This window comes from Dermochelys coriacea, chromosome 28, assembly GCF_009764565.3.
Source record: "Dermochelys coriacea isolate rDerCor1 chromosome 28, rDerCor1.pri.v4, whole genome shotgun sequence".
Taxonomy (NCBI): domain Eukaryota; kingdom Metazoa; phylum Chordata; order Testudines; family Dermochelyidae; genus Dermochelys; species Dermochelys coriacea.
In genome coordinates, this window is record NC_050095.1 from 4,443,526 (window position 1) to 4,461,764 (window position 18,239).

An 18,239-nucleotide genomic window follows, 5' to 3' on the forward strand; every position below is an offset into this window, starting at 1 on the left:
GCCCACAGATTACAGCTTGAAAATAGACATGGGAAACTAACTCCTGTTCTCCCTGACAGGGTCTGCCCTAGACCAAATGACACCCCAGGCAAGAAGCTTCTTCGCTGCCCCCCCACATCTTAGACTTTTGAATAGCTTATTTTTTTATTGCATTTGCAGATCATTTCATGGTTTTCATGCACAATTTGGATGCATGGTTTTCTCTATCATATAAGATGATAAATTTGCAGGCTAGGATCTGTAAATCTGTATTTATTCATGCCATTTATAGCAAATATAAAAAAAAACATTTCCTCTAAGCAAATAGAAACTTTTTAATTTTCACAAAAAGAAAAGGAGTACCGGTGGCACCTTTTCACAATTTTCACAGTAACTGAAATGTACTAACATCTAGAAATTGAACTGTTACCAACACAGGGTGGATCAGTATTAAATAGTTACTGTAAGACCCAGGGTTAGAAAGTTGATCCTAGTGCTTTAGTTCAAAGGTCTTTTTTTCTCGCCTTTGCCCTTATGAACTGAAACGCAGCTTTAGAGAGATCCAAGGACTGGCCAATCTCATTTTCAAGTGATAAAATAGCAAGTGATGTCAATCTCTCATTAACCATCATTAATTAAAGATATGTTTTAATGAGCCTGAGCATCAAGGCATCTGTCTATCTCCTTCCGCTACGCTAGTGGGCCCAAGTCCCTGGCAGCCAGTAGTTGAAGCAGGGAGAACAGGGTGGGGCAGCAGGACTTTTGCTGCTGAGGTCTAGCTGCCGAACTTCCTCCCCGTGCCACTGTGCCCCAGTCGCCTTCAGCCACCAGGTAACCCAGGAACTAAGGCGGGAATGGGGTGAGGAGGCACATCAAGCTAAGCAAGGCAGGCAAAAATTCATCTTGCCTTTGTGGGCTGCTCAGTATGACGTCCGTTTTGTGTGCCATGGCTGACAAAAACATCCCGGACAGAGAAGCAGCAGGCCAAAAAAGTTGCCCTGTAGGTGCCAAAGTAGCTCAGTCAGGAGAGCGTTAGACTGAAGACCTAGAGGTCCCTGGTTCAGTCCCAGGCTTTGGCGTGCTCTTTGGTCCCTTTGTGTGCAGTGGTTTCCTTGGAGTGCAGTAGTAGCTCTACCCAACACAGGATCCCTCATTTTGGGCTCCCCAGCGGGAAAAGACAGTGGGGGCTTGTGCACCGAGTTGGCCCACCTGAGCTTTCTTTCTTCTCTTCCTCTTTCTCAGCAAGGGAAAGAAAAAGAAGCCCTCCTTCAAGCTGGAGTCACAAGGGTGACGTAAGGATGACCTCCTGAGCGCCGGCTCCAGTCCTTTGCTCAATCGGCTGACCTGTGGAAGGGCTGCCACCACTTTCTCCAGGTTCGCCCATCGGTGTGTGCCAGGGCGAGCGCCAGCCAAGTGGATGGAATTTGAAGGGAGGGGCAGAGCCCTGGGACAGAGTTTCTGTAGTGTAGTGGTTATCATGTTTGCCTCACCCACAAAAGGCCCCTGGTTTGAAACCAGGCAGAAACATGAGGGCTTACTTTTCCTAGCTGTCCAGCAAGGTGCTCCTCCTTCTGCCACTGGCCTGTCCCTGCAATAACCCCAACCCCTCAAGGACAGAGGGTGGTGAAAAGAGCTGAGAAAGCATCAGCAGGGGAAAGCTAGAGGATCGAGGCCAGTCACCTTGTGGAGCCTTGTGGCTTGGCCTCCTCTTCCCTTGGAGGTTGGCCTATGGAGGCCGGCTCTTCCTGATGGCCTCTTTGCTCGACTTGCCAAAGGACGAAGTGAGGCAGCAATGGGGCAAAAGTGGAAAGTCATGCTGAGGAAGGCAGGGCAGAAACTAAGGGCCTCAGTGCGGCTAAGTGGGGTTAGTAGAGTGCCACCATTCGTTCTGCCAAAGCCTGGGGAGGTGCAGTTGGCTGCTGGGAGGTAGAACCCTGTGACTGCCTCTTGGCTTCTCAGAGATGGCTACTTGCGGCCCAGGAGAAGAAGGATGGTTCTGGGTGAAAGGAAGACAAGCAAAGCTATAAGAGGAAATTTAGGTGCAGGCTCTGTGCTGGGGCAGGGGGTTGGGGTGCAGGAGGGGTGGCGTTTACCTTGGGCAGTGCAGCTCCCAAAGTGACCGGCACACACAACCCTCTGACAGCTGTTCCCAGGTGGGCGGGGCCGGGGGGGTGTCTCTGTACAGTGCTGCTTGCAGGCGCTGCCCCCAAAGCTCCCAATGGCCTCAGTTCCTGGCCAATGGGAGATGCGGAGTTGGTACTTGCAGGGGATGCCGGGACATGCTGGCCACTTCTGGGAGCAGCATGGAGGCAGGGAGGGCAGGGAGCCACCTCAGCGCTGCTGGCACATCTCTGCACATCCATTGGGGGAGGGGAGCAGAGGGCCTCCATGTGCAGCCTGGGGGGGTGCACACAGAGCTGAGATGAGGGTGAGATGGGTGAGCAGAGATGTGCCAGCGGACGGCTGCTTCCAGGAGTGGCCTGAGGCCACCAGCCATGGCCTGCAGGCAGCCTGCCTGCCTATGCCCTGTTGCACTGCTGGCCTGGACTCGGGGGCAAGTTGAGAGATGAGATTTCTCCTGAATTTTGGGTGTCCCCCGTCGCTGGGGGCCCCGTGCCACCACCTTGTTTGTTTCATGGTAAATCCGCTCCTGGCCTGCTCCAGCCCTCCGCTCTACCATCTAAGCTATTGAAGGGAAGCTTATTTGCAGCTGCTACTGCCTGTTCCTCCAAGTTAACCTATCCGTGCACAGTTTTGCAGCAGTAACTCGCTGAGCCAGTAATTCAGAGGTCGATGGACTGACACCATTCTCTGCTAGCAACAGGCCCCCTTGTTTTTCTTCTGGATCTTCGAGCATGGCAGGGGCCTGCAGAGAGACAGGAGCCTGGCCCCTGAGGTCAGGGACCTGCTGAGGCTGAATCCTGCTAGGAAGGTCCCCAGCACTTCTCGTTAGCTGGGCTGAAGTCAAAGGGTGCTGCCATGGGAGGGAAGTGCTTCATCCCCTGGCCTGAGGCATCGGTGTTTCTCTGTCCCCTTCTCCTGCCCATAGAGGCAGGCAGCCACCATGGGGACACGCGAGCGAGAGTCTCAGGATATCAGTCAGCTAGGTCTGGCTGGCAGGGGAAAGAGCCGAGCCTTCCAGCTCAGCCTGGCATTGGCCCACATTGCTCTGCGCTCGGCCAGCCATGGGAGGAGGGACTGTGGCTGCAGCTCAGGTTTGGGCCGCATGGCCACGCTTCCCTAGCAGGGGATGCCACGGGCAAAGAGATGGGCACAGTCTACATAGCAGCGGGTGGGAAGGAAGGTGGAGCCTGCGCATCTCGTGGGCTTCTCCCTCGCCCCTCAGGCAGAGGTAGGAGGGGAATGACAAGGGCCCGGCTGAAGATTTGGTGCTTGGACTGGAAGATTAAGCCTGTGGCCTTGGCGTTGCTGCTCGGACATGGGGTTTTGTGGTGCTGCCCCCATGGTCACCCATCCTCTAGGTCAACTCGTTGAAGCCAAGGGGACCGGCTTGGAGGCAGCAAAAGGAGACATTTGCGGTAGCCAGCAGTTCTCAAGGAGCATCCAACATGAACGCCGAGAGTGCCGTTCCCCTTCTGGGCATGTCCCAACTTTGTTTTGGTTTGTCAGCATGAAAAGGGGTTTGTTTATGAATCTGACAGTTTTCAAAATCTAACTTTGCCTGCTGTGCCAGGATAGAGGGTGGATAAGCCTGATTTATCTGCACTGGATTATTGCAATCTGAGGCCTCTCGGTCCTTTTTGGTTGCACAGACCAGTTCCTACCCTGAGTGAGGTATGAAGCAGCATGCCCACCATTGATCAGCCCATTTCTCAGGTGCAGCCGTGGATCCCAACAAGTGTGCCTGGTATGCAGAAGTGTTGGGGTCTCCAATTTTTGACTGGGATAGAAAGCCCCCTCCCCAACCAATGATTCCCCTCACAGTGCCAGTCCACAAACCCACTCCTCTCGGGTCCAGTTTTTCAAAGAGCGATGAGTGGAGACAGGTTTCTCTTCTAGAAACGCTTTCGCTGCCTCAAGACATAATGCAATTGCAAACAAAAAGGGTTCTCTTTTACTAATCACAGGGGGTTTTATTCAAAGAAAAACTGCAGAGAGAAACCTCCACACTAATGAAAAGGTGATACTAAGAAAATGTCAGTTTCTTTTTCGGGGGGTTTACAAACTTGTTCGCACCTTTATTAAATATTAAAATATAGTTATAACAATGTTACAGCCAAAATATATATTACAATATATAGTATGTCTGGTTTTGTTGCAAAATGTTAAAACTAACCCATTTCAACAGGTTTCTATTGTTGTCACCCAAGCACAAGCAAATGTATGTTTAATATCCTCAATGTGTTTGCATAGACCTGCCTTTCAACGTCATTTGGGTTTCATTTTATACTATTTTCGTTTGTTATGTTACGTTAAAAACACATAGGGGTGGTTGAACCTTGTGCTTTCAGACAGTTAACAAAAGTTGAATTGCTATCACAGGGAAAGTAAGAAACTTGGGTAAAGAGCCTGTTACGAACTCATTTGCTAAACAGAGAACTCAGCAGGGGAGAGCCATTCACCTTCTCACAGAGGGTTCTTGTGGGTACCAATTTTAGCAGTTAAGTCCTATATTTCATATAAATAATTAGTAACATGTAACCCATGTGCCTACTAGGGAGATAGGAGTGATCTGTGTCTGGGTCATTGTTGCTAGGCAGATTAAGCACTCCACATCCAGAAGTTTCCGGAACTAGGTATGGTAGTTTTGGGTCTGCTCCAATGGGTTCCCTGTTGCTGGAACCAGACTACATGAGGGCGAGCAATCAGGGCAGCTGCTTTGCCCTGTGAGTTGGGAGAAGGTGAGCCCAGGAGCAGAAAGCAGCCTGCTGTCCCTATCTCTGAAGCATTTTGCAGCAGGTTGGTGATACTGTTAACCCTCCAACAGGGAAGCATGGGCAATGCTAATTATAGCAAGGGGAAACTGGGAGGGAAAAATAACTTCAATTTAACTGGTTTGAGTCCCAGCCGTGTTCATCTGTATCCATAAAAAGAAAAGGAGGACTTGTGGCACCTTAGAGACCAACAAATTTATTTGAGCATAAGCTTTCGTGAGCTACAGCTCACTTCATCGGATGCATGCAGTGGAAAATACAGTCGGGAGATTTTATATACACAGAGAACATGGGTGTTACCATACACACTACAACAAGAGTGATCAGGTAAGGTGAGCTATTACCAGCAGGAGAGAAAAAAAACCTTTTGTAGTGATAATCAAGGTGGGCCATTACCAGCAGTTGACAAGAACGTGTGAGGAACAGTGGGGGGTGGGGGGGAATAAACAGGGGGAAATAGTTTTACTTTGTGTAATGGCCCATCCAATCCCAGTCTTTATTCAAGCCTAATATAATGGTGTCCAGTTTGCAAATTAATTCCAATTCAGCAGACTCTCGTTGGAGTCTGTTTTTGAAGTTTTTCTGTTGAAGAATTGCCACTTTTAGGTCTGTAATCGAGTGACCCAGAGAGATTGAAGTGTTCTCCAACTGGTTTTTGAATAAGAAAAGGAGGACTTGTGGCACCTTAGAGACTAACAAATTTATTAGAGCATAAGCTTTCGTGAGCTACAGCTCACTTCATCGGATGAAGTGAGCTGTAGCTCACGAAAGCTTATGCTCTAATGAATTTGGATGAAGTGAGCTGTAGCTCACGAAAGCTTATGCTCTAATAAATTTGTTAGTCTCTAAGGTGCCACAAGTACTCCTTTTCTTTTTGCGAATAAAGACTAACACGGCTGCTACTCTGAAACCTGGTTTTTTAATGTTATAATTCTTGACGTCTGATTTGTGTCCATTCATTCTTTTACGTAGAGACTGTCCAGTTTGGCCAATGTACATGGCAGAGGGGCATTGCTGGCACATGATGGCATAGATCACATTGGTAGATGCGCAGGTGAACGAGTCTCTGATAGTGTGGCTGATGTGATTAGGCTCTATGGTGGTGTCCTCTGAATAGATATGTGGGCAGAGTTGGCAACGGGCTTTGTTGCAAGGATAGGTTCCTGGGTTAGTGGTTCTGTTGTGTGGTGTGTGGTTGCTAGTGAGTATTTGCTTCAGGTTGGGGGGCTGTCTGTAAGCAAGGACTGGCCTGTCTCCCAAGATCTGTGAGAGTGATGGCTCGTCCTTCAGGATAGGTTGTAGATCCTTGATGATGCGTTGGAGAGGTTTTAGTTGGGGGCTGAAGGTGATGGCTAGTGGCGTTCTGTTATTTTCTTTGTTGGGCCTGTCCTGTAGTAGGTAACTTCTGGGTACTCTTCTGGCTCTGTCAATCTCGCTCACCTGCACATCTACCAATGTGGTATGTGCCAGCGAACTTGGAGGTCTCTAAGGTGGCACAAGTACTCCTTTTCTTTCTATTTTAACTGTATGCTTTGAATGTTGTTTTGATTGTAGCCAGACTGGTCCGACAGCTAACTGGAACCGTCAAACTGGTCTGCTGCCAGTTGTCAGAGTATAGGTTAGACTCTAAGGTGCCACTTCTGCTGGGGTGGGCAGGCATCCTGGAGTCCTTTCTAGAAGAGAACTGGGAACTGAGTTGGGAAAACCAATTTGAAAACCGGAAGCTCAGGTTTAGACTCATTTGTTTATAATATTAAATAATCCTTCAATTCTAGTGCCACAGTGAATACAATTGCTTCAGTCTGATAAGTTTCCCAAAGGGAAAACTTCACTTGTCTCTAAAGGGAGTTGAGAGAAAGCAGTTTTTAGAGTCCAAGAAAGACAAGGCAGGTGAGGGTAAGAGCTTATAGAGGTTGGTAAAAGAGAAAAGCTTTGGAGCTAACCCAGAACACTTCTTCAGTTCTGTATAGCCCGAAAGGTCGTCTCTTCCATAAACAGCAGTTGGAACTTAAGAACAGAGATACTGAGTCAGACCAATTTATGCAGCCCACTATCCTGTCTTCCAACAGCGGCCAATGCCAGGCACCCCAGAGGGAATGAACAGAACAGGGAATCATCAAGTGATCCATCCCCTGGTGTCTATTCGCAGCTTCTGGCAAACAGAGTCTAGGGATACCATCCCTGTCCATCCTAATAGCCATTGATGGACCTATCCTCCATGTGCTTCTCTAGTTCTTTCTTGAACTCTGTTCTAGTCTTGGCTTTCACAACATCCTCTGGCAAAGAGTTCCCCAGGTTAACTGCACTGTGTGAAGAAATACTTCCTCTTCTTCATTTCAAACCTGCAGCCTATTCATTTCATTCGCTGATCCCTCCTCGCTCTTGTGTTATGAGGAGTAAATAACATCCCGTCCTTGGTCCTTGATATTATGTGAGCCCCCTCCCCAGTCTCTCATCTCCTGGGACCAATACGGGTATATGAACACCACAAACAACAAGGTTAAAAGTCAATGCACATGGAGAAGCATCTTGCTTTTCATTCCTTATGTTTCGGTCACATGGTGTGGCCATTTCCTTTCCCTCCTTTCTGTTAAAAGTTTCTGTGTTTTTGCACAGAAGCATTATTTCCACAGGAGACACCCAGGAGTAGGGGCTGCATTTCTGTACCAAACAGTCACTTGAAGGAGGCAGACAAAGGCCTTTAAGATGTGGCATCCGTCACTGTCAAAATATCATCTCCCTCCGGCAGGTGACTGACGGCCTGAATTTGTTCCTTATCCTCCTGGAGTCTTGTCTGGAATCAGTACTATCCAGTCCCTCTGTATGTAGCAGGAAGAAACACAAACCTTGTCTTAAAAACAAGCTGCCTTTTATTCCTGAATAATGGATCTTCCTTTTTTGTTGTTTCCTTGTCTGGAAGTGGTTTAATTTCAGTAACATGGTGTTCTGATTCCAGCTGTGGGAGACGTTTGTATGATGTTTCTGCACGATGGGGAAATAAAATCTTGAGTCGGTTTGGTTTTTTTTTCTCCTGCAGATTCCTTTGCTCTTCCAATTAAATAATGCCATGAACAAAAGGGAGGCGAAATAAAAATAAACCCCAAATTGCAATACAGTTAGGGAAAGAGAAGGTCATGGTTGAGCCAAACGCTTCAAAATAAAAATTGATACTAAAAATTGAGGAGGGGGGGGGGAAGAGATCAGGAACGTGTGGATCCCCTTGATATTTGAACTCCGACGGCTAGAATCAAAGTTCAGACGTTTACATGGTCGAAAATGAGTTGGGACATCTGCTCGGCTTCAATGAGTTGCTCTCTGCCTCTTTCTCTTTCTCCGCCCTGCCATTTCTTTTCTCCAGTGTCTCTGCCTTTCTCCTCGTGCTCCCTCGACCCCTGCCCTTTCCCAGGAACTCTGTCACCAGCCGTGGTCTCCAAACTTTTTACGCTCAAGATCGCTTTTTGAATTTAAGACCGACCCGGGATCTACCCCGCCCCTTCCCCCATAGCCCCGCCCCGCTCACTCCATCCCCCCTTTGCTTGCTCTCCCCCACCCTCACTCATTTTCACTGGGCTAGGGCAGGGGGTTGGGGGAAGGGACCAAGGCACGCCCTGTGGCTCTGTGCGCTGCCCCTCTCTGCCAGCACCACCCCTTCAGCTCCCATTGGCCACGGTTCCCCATTCCCAGCCAATGGGAGCTGTGGGGGGCAGTGCTTACAGGCAGAAGCCCCCTGCGTTCCCCCCCCCCAGGGCCGGAGGGCTGTGCTGGCTGCTTCTGGGAGCAGTGTGGGGCCAGGGTAGGCAGGGAGCCTGCCATAGCAGCAGCCCCAGCGATCGACCGCTTGGTGATCACTGGCCTACAGCATATAGGAAAAGCCAGAGCTTCCATGTTCCAGTCCCCAAAACTAAATGGCCCTTTATGGGGAAACCCCTCTGCTTATTCCCCAAATTACCCCCCACTATAAAGGGGAGACCCAGTGCTGCCTGAGGGGCCTCGGAGGGGAAATTTCAACCCCCCAGAACTCCAGTGTCACCCCCATGGCACCCGCACAGCGTCGGGGCATCCCTACCACTGAGGGTGCCCTACGCAGCCCAAACACCTGCTTCCCCCTCCCTATGGAGAGTCTGGGCTGGGCTACAGGCCTGCGGGGCCAGAGAGGAAGGAGCTGCGGTGGGCCACTTTGGGGGGGCCTCCCAGGCCCAGAGCGGCCTGGGGGATTAACGAGGGCCTGGCGGCGGCAGCCGGAAGCGGAGCGACCCAGCCCACTCCGTTTCCCCCATCCCCAGCCGTGTCGCTTGCGGGAGGGGGAAGGACGGCCCCCGCGCTCACCAGCCGCGGGAAGTGGAGCGACGCTGCCATCCAGGCCCCCTGCCCATCCGCCGGGCTGCGTCCATTGCTGGGGGAAGAGGCTGGGCGGGGGACAGGTTGAATGGGGGTGGGCCGGGGGCAGGCGACTAAGAGGCAGGGTGGAGAGTGTTGTCTCGGGCCCCACACGCGCCCCCCCCCAGGGATAGCCCTGCCCCATGCAGTGGGTGCATGGGTGCATCCCACGGAGGCGGGGGGCTGGCTAGGGGATGGGGCTGGCTGCCGGAGCTGGTGGTGCCACATATGCAGCCATGGGCACCATGAAATTCGGGGCAATTTGGTGCGCCAAATTTCATGGTGCCCTACACAGCTGCATATGCCTAGGGCTGCCCCTGGGTGGGATTATGGGATAGAAAGGGGGAGGCAGAGAGGTTTCCTTCTCTCTTCACTTTCTGTTCTTCTCTTCCAGCCTGGGGGCGGCTCCGCTGGGGCGGAGGCAGCTGCGAGGCTTCTCCCCAGTTCCCAGGGGGCAGAGAGTCATTTTCCTGCCCCCCCCCGACCCCCCGCTCACCGGGGGGGCTCCGGCTGGGGGAGGGCAGAGCTAGGGGCTGCCCAGGGGGCTGGTCCTGGCTGGACAAAGCCCCCCCCCGGCCGGGCACGGAGGGGTTAATGACGAGCCCTCCCCCCCCCAGCACAGACCCCCAGGGGGAGCAGCAGCTGCTCAGCCCGGGCTCCCGGGACACAGGGAGGCAGCACCAGCGTCTGCTCCGGGCCCGGGCCCCGCCCCCCAGGAGCTGCCCCGCCCCCGGGCTGAGACAGGCCCCGCCCCCCAGGAGCTGCCCCGCCCCCCCGGGCTGAGACGAGCCCCGCCCCCCCAGGAGCTGCCCCGCCCCCCGGGCTGAGACGAGCCCCGCCCCCCCAGGAGCTGCCCCGCCCCCAGGCTGAGACAGGCCCCGCCCCCCCAGGAGCTGCCCCGCCCCCCCGGGCTGAGACGAGCCCCGCCCCCCCAGGAGCTGCCCCGCCCCCGGGCTGAGACAGGCCCCGCCCCCCAGGAGCTGCCCCGCCCCCCCGGGCTGTGCCCGCGCCCCGCCCCCCCCAGCAGCTGCCTCGTGTCGGGTCTCTAGGAGGAGCTGCTGCTGCTCCCCCCTGTGCGGGGGGGGGCTCATTAACCCCTCCGTGCCCGGCCGGGGGGGGCCCAGCCCCGGTGAGTGGGAGACCCGGGGTGGGGGGGCAGGAAAGTGACTCTCTGCCCCCGGCACGGCTGGGATTGGGCGGGGGGGGGCAGAGACTGGGGTCCCGGGCAGGGAGGGGAGAAGCCGGGGTTGCGGGGGAGGAAAGGTCGGTGGGCGGCGGGGGGGTTGAACTGTCTCCGTGCAGCCAGGAAATTCCCGGGGGGGGGGAGTTAATTGGATCCTGTCCCTGTTTGTGCCACTTCCCCCCCCCCACGGACACAAATTCCCCCCAGTTCTTCCCCTTTTCTCTCTCAGTAGCTCCCACGTGGCTACAAAATCCAGGGCGATCCCCCCCCCCCCCTTTCCCCTCAACTGATCCGGTCTCCCCTGATCCCCCCCCCCCATCAATCCTCCAACGTCCATTTAAAATCTCCTCCCCTGGGGGGAGGATTTCCCCCCCCCCGTTTTATCCGCAACGATTTGTCCTTTGTGTGGCTGGGAAATTGTTGCCCGGACCCACCCCCCAAAACCCGGCTGCCCCTGGAGTGGGGGGGGGGGCAGGAGATGCCGGGTCTCTGCCGGGGTGGGGAAGGGGGAGCACGTGTCCCCCATGGGGACTGCCCGGACCCCGGGTTCCCAGTCCCACTTGCTGCCCCCCAACTGCCAACCCAGTTGCCCCCCAGCCCTCAGTTGCCCCTCCCCTGCCCATCCCCCATTGCTGCCCCTTATCCGGGGAGCCCTCCCCCCCCCCCTCCCTTCAAGCAACTCCTCAAAGGGCTCCCGTGTGAGCGGTGGGGGTGGGGGGACCATCACTTTCTGTTTATGTCTTGGACAGACTGGATTTTATACGACAAACCGGTCCCCCTTTTTGATAGCAAGATAAAATCCCCCCCCCCCCTCCGGTCTTGGCCTTTATCTCATGTTATCAGTTGCGTAGCTTGTGACCCGTTTTCTCCGTACATCTCCAAGATTGATGAGAAAAAAGAAAAGAAAAATACCCTGAACGTTTGCCCCCCCACGCTTTTTACTCTCGTTGTCTATTTCTAATTGAATATGGCCTGAGATCTTTCCCTGTCTCTGTAAGTATAAAGGACTAAGAAAATCTCAGATTTGCCCCGTTTCTCAGATTCTGGACTATGGATATAAAACGTTTGCAAATGTTGCCCCTCTCCTCTCTCTTCATTTACCGAATCGTGCTGGGAAATGCACTCCGATTTGACCTCGTGTAACAACCGATATAAAATCCCTCTGCTTTTCCACTCTCCTCTCTCTAATTTGCGTAAGTGGATCCAAAATCTTCCAGATTTCCACCCGTTCTCTTTCATTTCTGAACACTGATCTCAAATCTCAGGTTTCCCCTCTTACTGTGTCATTATCAAACGTCAATTAAAAATCCTCTCGGGTTTGGGGCTGTTCCCCGTGTTTCTAAATCCCAGCAACGTCCCCTTTCTTGGGGGGAACCTGTCGCCCTGAGTCCTTCTCCAGCCTCGTTGTTGCAGGGGGGGTTAATTTCCCAGGGATCATCTTTCCCTCTCCTTTGAGAATCATTTGTTGCCTCCTTTATCTCTGTTAAAAATCTTTACGGCCCGTATATTCAATACCCATCAAAGCCAGAGGCCTCCCCCTGTTTGGGGGATCAACAGTTCCCAGCTGGTAACAGGAGAGTTGGCAGGACCCTTTTCTTTTCCCCAGCTGGCATGGGATGAGGAGGTCCCTCTGAGTGCAGTGTGGGGCCAGAAATATCCCAAACCCCATGACAAAGGGTCTCCGTGAAGGGGTGGCTTCCCGCAGTGCAGAGATGTAGCCACCTCTGGGGTGGACCCATGGTGGCCATTATTTGCTAGTGACAGAGCATGGAAATTTCTTACTTATTTTGCCCCTCCGTGGTTTCCATTCCCCTGTTAAAGAAGCATCCCCCAGGATGTGCCTGTGTGAATGACCAACAGGGGGTGGTGGTAACTTTTTATCCACTTATCATCTTTGCTGGGGCTGGGGTGTCTGTCTGGGGAGATTGCAGCGGGGGCTGAAGGGGCATTGTGGTAGGGGGAGGCCTCTGGGTGGCTGGGCAGGGGGGACCCTAGTCAGGTTGGTGGGTTCTGGAGGTTTGGGGTTTTGAGGGGTGGTTGTGATGTGCGCAGCCCTGACTGAGGCTATGGGTCCTGGAGGTGGGTATCGCTGGGGGCCTGTTGGCTGCAGAACAGTGGGGGTCTCTTGGGGAGGTGGGGCAGGGGGTTAAATGGTGCCTGGTGCTGTGCCAGGGGCTCTGTCTGGGATTCCCCAGCTGGCTCCTGGGATCATTGCCATGCCCAGTGCGTTGTGGGGGCGGGGGGGGGAATTCCCGGAACTAGGTCAGGGGGTGCCAGGCAAGCAGAGTGAGCGGTTGTCCTGTAAAGCATCAGGGGTCCTGCTGGGGGGAGGAGGGGGTCCCAGGCAAATGGCATGGCAGATCCTGGTGGAGGGCAGGTGGGGGTTCTAGGCAGGCAATGGGGAAATCCCAGGCAGGCAGTGAGGGACTGAGTTCCCAGTGGGGGGTCCCTTTGTGGGGGGGGGTCCCTGGCTGCTGAGTGCTCTTGGTGGGGGAAACCATTTGGGATTCTCAACCTGGCAGTGACGGTCTGGGGGGGATTCTCTGGCCAGTGGGGCTCTGAGAGGTATCTGGGGGCTGGGTCCTAGGGAATATATGGTGTTACCCTGTCGGGGGGGGTCTGAGCTCTCTGTACAGGAGGGTGTCTGGGGGTACCTGGCTGGGGGCTCTGGGGGCTGATACGAACCATGTTCCTTCTTTCTGATCAGCTTGTGCGAGAATCCTGGCTCCAGGCACAGTCCTGCATTCCCTGGCCATGCCCAGTCTCCTTGATAACTTTCTATCCACTTATCAAACACTGGGAGTGTGAAATCACAGATTTTGCTTTTCTCCTCTCTTGAAAATTGCAGGAATGTCCGGTTCCATTGCGAAAGTTCATGCCCCAAGTCCTTGACCTAGATCTGGGGGTTGAGGGAGGTGGGAAGGGGGTTAGCACTCCCACACAATGGTCTCTTCCACAGCATTCTGGACTCGCTCTTTCTGAAATCTGAGAGCAGTGACTCTGGATTAACATTGTACGGAAAGACAAGGAGTGACTCCAGATGAACAAATCCAGATGGGGCAAATGAGATTAGGAATCCTCCCTGTGAGGAGGGGCTCTCATTAGCTGCTCTCCCCAGAGAGCTACAGGAGGGAAGGCTGCTCACACGCTCTGCCCCTCTCTGCTCAGGATATTGGGGTTCATCTTGCTGGGTCAGACACTGCAGCGCCCACTGTGATGTGGGAGACCAGGCTGAGCAGCTGCTGCTCCCCCAGTGGGGTCTGTGCTGGGAAGTGACCTTAATTAAAGCTTTTTCTCTGCCCAGGCCAGGTGATGACTTTCTCCAGCTGGTACTAGCCCCCTGGGGAAGACCTGGACCCTGTTAATATTAAATTGTGACCCATGGAGTCCAGATAACTGGAGGAAACCAAGGGAAAATGCTGGGGTCTGGCAATAAAATGAATCTACAGAAACAGCCCCCCACCCCATTTCTCCTCCCATTTGCAGGAGCAAATCCAGTCATGGAGGAGCAAACAACCCAGGAATGGGACTTTCCTAGCAGACAGGCATGGAGAGGGGACAGGGAAAAGGAGATAGAGAGACTGAAAGGGTCCGTGGGATAAAAGAGTTTTGAAACAGATTTCCAGCTCTCTAATCTACCCAGACAGCTGCATTACTGCACCATGTGTAGAATCACTTTTCTGTGGACAAGATGAGGATGAGAGAGAGGAAAACCCAGTTCCTGACCCCATATCCCTCCCGCTGGGGTGTGGCTGCCGTGGGGTCAGTGTCAGAGGGAATCCTCGAAAGTGACTCCTTTGGTTCTGCTTTTTTCTAGCCTTGTGTTCAGAGACTTTGTTATGGGATGCGGGGAGGAGAAAGGAGGGTAAAAATCTGTCTGTGGGCTTAGCCTGGCAGGAGGGGCCAGGTCTATGCTGTAATAAAGAGATTGAGCATTTTCTCAGCATGGCAGAGTCTAGGATCTCTCTCTGCAGGGAAAAGGGCCTGGGGGAAGCGTGATGTGAAATGATCTAAAGCCCGTTCCTAAACCTCCACAACCGCCGTTCTCGCCCTGCCAGGCTGCAGAACGACGCTCACGTTTCGCTCCAGTTCATCCCGTCCTCCCATGGGGCAGGGAGAGAAATGGCTGCAGAGGAGCCAGCTCAGGTAGGGATTATTGGGGGGGGGGGGGTTTCTGTTTGTTCCTGCAGGAGGGAGAGGGGCAGCAAATACACCGGAGAGGGGCAGGTTTGCACCGTCTGGTTTGGAGGTTGGACAGGGCAGGAAATGCACAGGGTGGAGAAAGGGAGGAGGCCAGGGGGTGGCAGACCTGCTGGGAGTTGTTTAATAAGTGGCCTAGATTCTAGGAACAGACCCACGAGGTTCGGAGGTGGAAATGCTCCAATTCGGTGAACAGAAAATAACCCTCCTACATGGGGCTGGGAAAAAGGACCGGACTCCTAGTGCTGGAGCCTGACCCAACTAACCAGTGGGTGCCTTGAAATATGAAGGGGGCAGCCACCAGTCAGGCTTAGGGGAGATTCCCCTCCCTCATATCCAGCTCCTCGCAAGGAGGAGGGTGTTGGGCTTCCTACAAGAGACTTTGCTAGGGGCATCATCTCCTGTATCAGTCTGTGGCTAGTCGGTGTGTGATGGGTCTGCTGGGAGAGAGGAGGGGCTCTCTCTTCGTTCCCTCACCCTCGTGTTTCCTGGATGCTCTGAGCTGGGTGGGGGTGGCACTCTGTTGACTGCGATCCACCCAGAGTTTCCGTTTGAATGGCTCCTCTCCCCCACAAATAGTGGGGCTGTGAGTGGGGCAGCAGGTCCTGAGTGTTGGACTCTTGCTCTTTCAGGGGCTGGTGACCTTCGAGGAGGTGGCTGTGTATTTCACCAGGGAAGAGTGGGCCCTGCTGGACCCCGCTCAGAGAGCCCTCTACGAAGACATCATGCAGGAGAACTATGAGACTGTGACCTCGCTGGGTAAGGGTCCCCTCGGTTCTTGGAAGGGGAAATGAAGAGATAAGCCACCCCCACAATGCCACCTCTACTCTGTCCTGTTTCAGCATCACCCCCATATGCCAGTGACACACACACGCCCTAACAGAGACCCACCCCTGCCGCAGAGCCCTTTGGGAACAGAGCACAGGAGCAGAATCGCACAGTGTCAAATATCTCCTGTTTGCTCAAGTAAAACTGGGGGTTAGGTCCAGCATAACCAACAGAAGCTTCCTACCCCTGGCCTTTTCTCAAACACTAAACCTCCTCCACCCAGACCAGAATGTGCTTGGGGTGTAACAAGCAGGCTGCTGGAGTCAGAGCTGCTGCTCCAGGGTTACTGATCACACAGACACTCAGGGTGTCCTTGAATGCTGGCTGGGGGTATCCAGACGAGGGAGCTCCAGCAGCAAAACATTGAATCTCACCCAGGATTACAGATGACACAACTCCTCACTGCTCTGGATTGCACCCCAGCATGGGAAAATGGCCTAGGTTGCTAGTGAAAATCCTTGAGACCTGGAGAGTTGCTCCCCCATCACCATGTGTAATAGCCACAATGTCTCTTCTCTGTAGACTTGGATTTTTGAATCCCTCATTCCTGAAGTCACATGACCCCGATTCTTATTCTTATTTTTCACATTCTGCTTTTCTATTTAGAGTCTGTTGCTCCTGAATTATAGTTTCTAATTTCCAAGTGTTCTCCACGGCCAGGGATTTTCCTAATCCCTCCCATTACACTGGACTCACTAGATTCCCTAGTATTTAAGAAGGGCCATACTGGGTCAGACCAAAGGTTCATCTAGTCCAGTATCCTGTCTTCCGACAGTGACCAATGCCAGGTGTCCCAGAGGGAATGAACAGAACAGATAATCATCCAGTGATTCATCTCCTGTCACCCATTCACAGTTTATGACAAACAGGTTAGGGACACCATCCCTGCCCATCCTGGCTAATAACCATTCATGAACCTGTCCTAGATAAATTTCTCATGGGGTTTTTTTTTTTGAACCCTATTATAATCTTGGCCTTCACAACATCCTCTGGCAAGGAGTTCCCCAGGTTGACTGTGCATTGTGTGAAGAAATACTTTCTTTTATTTCTTTTAAAGCTGCTGCTTATTAATTTCATTGGGCGATTCCTACTCCTTGTGTTATGAGAAGGAGCAAATAACACTTCCTTCTTTACTTTCTCCACAGCAGTCTTGATTTTATAGACCTCTCTCATATCCCCCCTTTGTCTCTTTTCCAAGCTGAAAAGTCCCCGTCTTATTAATCTTTCCCCATACAGAAGAGTTTCATACCTGTAATCATTTGTGTTGCCCTTTTCTGAACCTTTTCCAATTCCAGTCGATCTTTTTTGAGATGGGGCAACCACATCTGCATGCAGTATTTGAGATGTGGGCGTACCATGGATTTATATAGAGGCAATATGATATTTTCTGTCTTATTATCTATCCATTTCATAATGATTCCCAACATTCTCTTTGCTTTTTGACTGCCGTGGCACACTGAGTTGATGTTTTCAGAGAACTGTGCACAATGACTCCAAGATCCCTCTGTTGAGTGGAAACAGCTAATTTAGACCCCATCATTTTATATGTGTAGTTGGGATTATGTTTTCCAATGGGCTGCAATATGGTGCTATCCTGACATCTAGCGCTGCTGAGATCCTGCATTCAGTGATATCCCTGCCCTTCCTGATCCCTTTCTCATAAAACAAGAAAAGCATCCAAACGCATATTTACCATCATTCCCTCAGCAGTCCTCTTGATCGGTTCCAAAGTGTATTAAAACCTTTCTTAAAGGGTTACCTCTTGATTATCAGGTCATGTGAGTTTGTAGCCCAGAAAGATCCCCCTCAGTCAGCTCAAACTCAGCTGTTTATCCCCAAAAAGTCTGTCTTCAGTCTCCTGAATGAGGTGAAATCAGTCACTGCCCCTTTCTGCGTTGGGTAAAGCTTCAAAAGGTGGAACTCTGCATAACCAGCCTTGAGATCTGGCATTCATCACCCCCTAGTGATACCAGATTGCACAGGAAACTCATCCCGCAGCCCTTCCTGGTATCATCTGGCACATCTCAGCATCATAGTCTGTGAAGAATTCATGCTTTCAAGGGCTGGCTTAGATATACAGATAACAGTCATAATTAGGGCAAGAGTTTGCAGGCAATGAAAACAGAGTAATTGACAAACATGAGCAATATATAATCCTTTAAAGCCTGAAAGTGCATTGGGTGGAGGGGACAGGAGCCAGCTGTGTGGGGGAGGTAGGGCCCAGATACTGGGCATTGAGAGCCTAGAGCCAGCTGTGCGCTGGAGAGACGGGGCATGAACCAGCTGTGTGCAGGGGAGATGAGCAGGGGAGAGGTGCTGTGGACACCAGCCGAGAGCAGGTGTGAGTGCCGTCCTCTCTGCAGCATGATGAGAGAGCCTGGCGTCCCACTGCTGATCCCAGACTTGTATAAGGAGGGAAGAAATTGGCAGCAAGTCTCAACCGCAGCCAGCCTGTGCCCTGCGGAGGAGTCAGGTGTCTCCAGGGAGAAATCTGGGGGGTTGTGACCCTGCATGCCCCAACCACCCTCTGATCAGCAATTCCAGATATTAATGGTGATTCCAGAAATGAAGAGTAATTTGGGGAAAAAATGCAGTAATAGCGGCAATTTCCGGAAAACATTGGCCCTAGTGGTAACATTCAATAAAATAGTCTCAAGATATATGCCTGTGTTGATCAGATCTGTCACTCTGCCTTCACATAGTTCACTCTGCTGGTGAGTTCACTCTACCCCTTCCCCCCATTCTGTGTCTGCGTTGTTTATTTAGATTGTGACTTC

The 18,239-nt window shown here is 52.5% G+C and overlaps 1 protein-coding gene and 2 non-coding genes across 9 annotated transcripts in view; all 3 read left to right on the top strand.

The window, feature by feature from the left end:
* The window catches only part of LOC119849376 (zinc finger protein 420-like), a 3,142,523-nt gene that overhangs the window by 1,773,644 nt on the left and 1,350,640 nt on the right, over nucleotides 1-18,239 (top strand). The gene's annotated exons all lie outside the window — the stretch shown is intronic.
* On the top strand, nucleotides 986-1,058 carry TRNAF-GAA. The gene has a single exon. It is a non-coding gene; the product is annotated as a tRNA-Phe (tRNA).
* On the top strand, nucleotides 1,434-1,506 carry TRNAV-CAC. The gene has a single exon. It is a non-coding gene; the product is annotated as a tRNA-Val (tRNA).